This window comes from Spinacia oleracea, chromosome 3 (genome assembly GCF_020520425.1).
Source record: "Spinacia oleracea cultivar Varoflay chromosome 3, BTI_SOV_V1, whole genome shotgun sequence".
NCBI classification, from domain to species: Eukaryota; Viridiplantae; Streptophyta; class Magnoliopsida; order Caryophyllales; family Amaranthaceae; genus Spinacia; species Spinacia oleracea.
In genome coordinates, this window is record NC_079489.1 from 51893703 (window position 1) to 51899931 (window position 6229).

Sequence of the window (6229 nt, forward strand, 5' to 3'; positions counted from 1 at the left end):
ACTAGATTGATGTAAAGGATATCCAAGCAAGTGTATATTTTGGCATGGCACCTTTTAACTCAATTTTTAAGTTTGGAACTTAAGGCTCTTACTATGTTGGTTAGATTTTAAGTGAACTAAAATCCTTAATCATGCAACATAATCAAGCTTTTGATCTCATGCATTTTAAGACATATTTAAAACAATAAATAACTTAAAACATGCATAAGATATTTGTGATCTAGTATGGCCCGACTTCATCTTGAAGCTTTGACTTCAAAGTCCGTCTTGAAAATCTCCGTGGGAGGCACCATTTTCTTCAAATAGGATAAGCTATAACTAATTACAACTATTTGATGGTTCGCAGACCATATTTGAATTGAAAAATAACTTTGGTACTTTAGACCAATTACATTCAAATTAATGGTACGCAGACCATATTTTCTATCCTATTTGGGCCATACTAGTCACTTCATAACCTGCAAAACAGTACATATACAATATATACCATTCACCCATTCATTATCATGAATGGCCCACATAGCTGGTTAGTAAAACACATTATGCATTACGTAAACATTTGCAGCAATTAATCAAGGGCACCAATAATCTACCAATTATTCAGTCCTTATTAATTCTAATCAAGTTGTTTTAACCTTAAGGATTTGTAGACCTAATCAAGAGTTTATGACTAAAAAGCGCTCCCACTTAAACCAATAAATTCATATGCTTTACCAATTTTAAACATAAAAATGTATTTCTAGTCCAACCGGAAACATACAAATTTAATTAAAATTTAAAGCTCATATCAATTTATAATTGAATCCAAAAATTTAATTTAATTTCAGTCGTATTTAAATTAATTCATGATTTTAATTTTAGTAAAATAATTAGAATAAATAACATTTATTATAATTATAATATTCAAAATTAAAATCCAAGAAAATAATTCAAATTATTAATTTTAAAATTAATTAAAATTACGTGAACTGAAATTTTCAAATTAAACATTCAAAACGATCTAATCGTAACGCAAACACCCTACGCGTTGCATGCCCATGGGCCGTACGCACACAGCCATTGCTGGCCATGTGCGCGCAGCCCATGCGCTCATCGCATAGCTGCTGCTTCCCTATCGCAAGCCTCCGCACGCATTGGTGCTCGCTGCGCGCGCCAGCGCTCATCGCACGCGAGCTATCGCTCGCAGTGCGCGCGCGCGACATCGCTCGCTGGGCGCGCGACATCGCTCGCTGGGCGCGCGACATCGCTCGCTGGGCGCGCGACATCGCTCGCTGTGCGCGCGAGCCATCGCTCGCTGGGGCGCGACATCGCTCGCTGGGCGGGCGACATCGCTCGCTGTGCGCGCGAGTAATGCTGGGCGCAGCGCTCGTGGCACGCGAGCTTGCGCTCGCTGCGCGCGAGGCTGCGCGCTCTTGTGCGAGGCAGCGCGCGTTGTGGCGCAGCTCGCTTGCTGCCCACACGCGACTGCCTTGGCTCGCTCTTCGCCCATGCCCATTCGTTCATTGCTCGTGGCACACGACACAAGGCAGGGCTGCTGCCTTGTGCTCGTGCACTACGCCCTTGCTCATTGCATTCGTGCCGCACGGGCGACGAGCTCCCTTGCTCGTCGTCGCATGCCCGCATTATACAACACCCCTTAAGGGTAACACGAAGCGTCCATTGCTTCGTGCGTGCAAGTTTTATGAACGAATCGCATAAAATTTAAAATTTATATTTAAAATTAATGACAAATTAATAAATAATATTAATTTCATAATTTTAGGGCGAAAAATCGAAAATTTATTATCCAATTGATTTCCGATTGATATGGATTCAAGTCTAGGTCATAAAAATTTAAAATTTATCGTAAATTTACAATTTTTATGGTGGTTTTTAATCATAGGTTTCTAATTAAATTACAATTAATTATGAAAATCAAATTAATTCTAAATTATTCTAATTTTCAACAAATTAATCATAATTAATAATTAGATTGCATAATTAACAAGACTAGGCATTCAAACTTGTTAAACATATGCAGTAGGTCAATCAAAAATTCAAGATTTATCAACAAGAATCGCAAATATTTAATTTAACATCTTAAATTTACGAAATTTTGCATTCGAAAAACTAAAACCTTCGAAAAGTCATAGTTAGGCTTCGAATTTGAGAATTCTGGGTTCGGCAGAAAAATACTATTTTTGTCAAAATTTTTAGAATGCCTTTTACATGCGGAATTGACACAAAAATCACTCAATTCGGATGAGTAACGAAGAAACTGCCGAAAAACTGCGTACGTATAATTAAATAAACGCAATTTGCAATTAATTAACAATTACGAAAATTAATCACCCCTTTTAATTCTTGCAAATTTGTAATATTTAACCATGTTCATGCAATTTAGATTATGAAAATAATAAGGGGCTCGTGATACCACTGTTAGGTTATGATACATATGACAATTCATAAATCATGCGGAAAAACCATAAACCCAGGAAAACATATTATTTACACATAATCATTTAGCATAGAATAGATGCATACTCTTTGTTGCGTGCCTTCCCTAGCTGCGCCCGAACCGAACAAGAACAAGTCTTTAGGACTCCAAGTGTCGTCCCTCCGTAGATAGTCCACAGCACGTCCGGATCCGCCTTAAGATTGACCAACTAGAATCGCCCTTAAGGTACTATTATTTTCGGCACTTTATAGGCAAATGTGTGACTGAATTTTTCTCTCAAAAACTCACTTTGAATACTTTGAAACTTGTGTTATAAATTGTGAGCCCTAGCCTCATATTTATAGCGGTATGGAAAGGGAATCGAAATCCTATTCAGATACAAATTAATCAAACCTAGAATCCTACAAGAACTCTAATTTAATTAATTTATCAAATAGAATTAGGAATTTAATCATTAACCGAACTCTGCATGTTTTAGGAAACGTGCACGAACACAAACACTTGCACACACACGCACGACAGCCACGATGGGCCTCATGCGTGCGCGCGAGCAGCAGCCCACTCAGCGCCCGCGCGCGCTGTGCGCTGCGCGCGCTGCGCGCGCTGTGCGCGCTGTGCGCGCTGTGCGCGCTGCGCGCTGCGCGCAGCCTGCTGGGCCTGGCCTTGCTGTTTGTGCGGCGCGCTTGGCGTGCTGGGCGATGGCCTGGCTTCGTGCTGGGCCTCGTCCGGCAGGCCTCGTCCGATGCTTATTCGTACGATGCGCTTCCGATTAAATTTTCCGATTCCGGAATTCATTTCCGATACGAACAATATTTAATATTTCCGATTCCGGAATTAATTTCCGTTTCGAACAAATATTTAATATTTCCGTTTCCGGAATTATTTTCCGATTCCGGTAATATTTCCGATTCTGACAATATTTCCGTTTCCGGCAATATTTCCGATTCTGGCAATATTTCCATTTCCGATAATATTTTCCGATACGTACCATGTTTCCGTTTCCGGCAACATCTACGACTTGGATAATATTTATATTTCCGATACGATCCATATTTCCATTTCCGGCAATATCATCGTTTCCGGAGTATTCATTTCTTGCCTGTGACGATCTTAGCTCCCACTGAAACCAAGATCCGTCGGTTCCGAATATTCATAGATAGAGTATCTAATGCCATTAGATGCTTGATCCGTTTACGTACTATTTGTGTGACCCTACGGGTTCAGTCAAGAGTAAGCTGTGGATTAATATCATTAATTCCACTTGAACTGAAGCGGCCTCTAGCTAGGCATTCAGCTCACTTGATCTCACTGAATTATTAACTTGTCAATTAATACTGAACCGCATTTATTAGACTTAACATAGAATGCATACTTGGACCAAGGGCATTATTTCCTTCACATAGCCTACTCTTGACTGAACCTATAAGGTCACACCATTGGCATGTAACTGATCACCGGATTAAATGAATCGGAAATTCATTTAATAGCTTTTCGGGAATTAGTTCGGGAAAACATAAATATACGATATGACGTTGGATCGGAATCGTATATCGTATTGCGTATATTCGTAAGTTAGGAGAAACGAATAATCGTATCGTATGACGGTGATTCGTCAAGTAATATATGATAAACAATAGCCGTAAGGCATTGGTCGCGAATACGAGCAAGGCAAAGCTGCCAGCACGACGAGCCAAGCGCGCAAGGCCCATCGAACGCAGCAGCTCGCCAGCGCGGAGTAACGCCCATGGCCTGCGGCTGGGCGTGCGCGGGACAAAAGCACAGCATCGCACAACAGCGAGGCCCAAGGCCCACAGCTGTGTGTGGCTGTGCGCGTGCTCTTTTAACCTAAATCAAAAGAGAAACCCTTATCTCTTTTGAGCCTCCGTTTAAACTGTTCTTCCCCAAAAGCAATAATATCTTGAGTGACTTCTAAGCCATCGATCTCAAGACGGATCAGAACGTGTCGGTGAACCAAGTAGAGGAACGACATTTGGAGTTCTTGTTCGTGTTCTTGGTACGTTGAATCTAGGGAAAACACAATACAAACGTAAGTCTGCTTAATTTTGTACTTTATACATGGTTCCTGACTTTGGGGATTATTCCGCTGCATTAATATGTTTTTAACTGTATTCCCCTTCACAACATAAGTACGGCAACAGCTCTGAGGCCTTAATTCCTCCTCCTCTCGCCCAGAAAAACCAGCACTGGATGGATCCGTTCGACTACTCGAATGATTTCGACCCATCATTGGTGATACACTCGCAAAAAGAGAAAGAAGAAGAAGAAAAAGGTGGAAAAGGCGAGAAAGAAGTTACCTCAAAAGACCAATCGAAATCGAGAAGACGAGTACGACCACCACCGGAATTGTCAAAAGCTAAGGAGTCGCTGGAGAAATTTGAGATGAGGACGAGAAGTAAAATTCCGGAAAACGAAAGCGCACAGAAAATCAATGCAAGGAAATCAACCGGGTTTTGCCAATCAAAACTCGAAAACCGAAAATCGAAATAATTAAATCAAACTCCACTAGCAGCGTGAAGACCAAGAAGAAACCTCTCCAAATTCCAGCAATTTTGAAAATCTCAACTGGCGAAAAACATTCGAATTCCAACCCGCAACAAATCAACCCGCTTCCATTTCTTACCAAAAAGAACCGGGTCTGGGGGGAAGTTGTTGGGGCCCAAACCGACAACCCCACTTTGGGCCTATTTGTCCTTATGAGCTCAAGTGAGCCAACAGCCAAATGACAATCAAGGAATTCGAGTAAGTCAAAGGCTTAATGCACATACTATAAATAGCTCTTATTCTCCATTTTGTAAAGATACTTGACATTTATTACACATACTTATCACATATCTATTTGTCTTAATATGCTTAATTAAAATTGTTAAAGCTAATTACGGAGTAAAGCTCAGTACCGGTAAATTCTTTCCACTACATCATACCTCCTTAGGGGATTGTTTGTACCTGAAAGAATTGACTTTATTACTTACAATTTTTTTTTTTGAATAATTGAAAAGGTAATATTCACAATGCTTCTTTGTTTAGTTTCAAACTAGTGTGTGGCCCGAGCGATGCCCCGATTGCTACATTGAATAGTTTAAAATTTAAAATTTTTCTTGAGCTCGATATTTGATAAAATACATGTAAACTATATAGTGAAAAACATCCATCAAGTTAGTCTATTACACAAACACACTATGTCATTTATCATGGGAAATGATTTTTCAATTATACCATCTTACAATTTGTATAATTTGTTTTCTAAAAGGAACTAAATGATTTAAGTTACTAAACACCAAATTAGATATATGCAGCCATGAAAGGCATTTATGTAGTTGATGCTTATGATAGTTATGATATCAGGTTTATTCCTGATTCTCCTAATTATTTAATTATTATTAAATTTTTTCCAAAATAGTTAATGGAAAATAAAAATGTCGATTTAGGTTTTTAGATTTTATGTTAGGGCTCGTTCGGTATCACTGTGTGTTTTCAGTTTTTTGTTTTTAGAAAACTCAAAACTGATTTCCGTTTTATTATTATGTGTTTTCAAAACCAAAATAAAACTACATTGAAATACGAGTACAATATACAATTAAAAAAAAAAACTTTGTAAATTAATAGTACTACTACTGTGTACAAGTGTACAACACTTTGGATCTCAAGTGGGGTATTATCAAATTTCAAAAACAAAAATAAATTTTGGATCAGTATTACTTCTCTCCTCTCAAGTCAGTGTCCGTCTTCCAACTCCCTCCATAAATCTACCTCCATAACTCCATTGCTTATTGT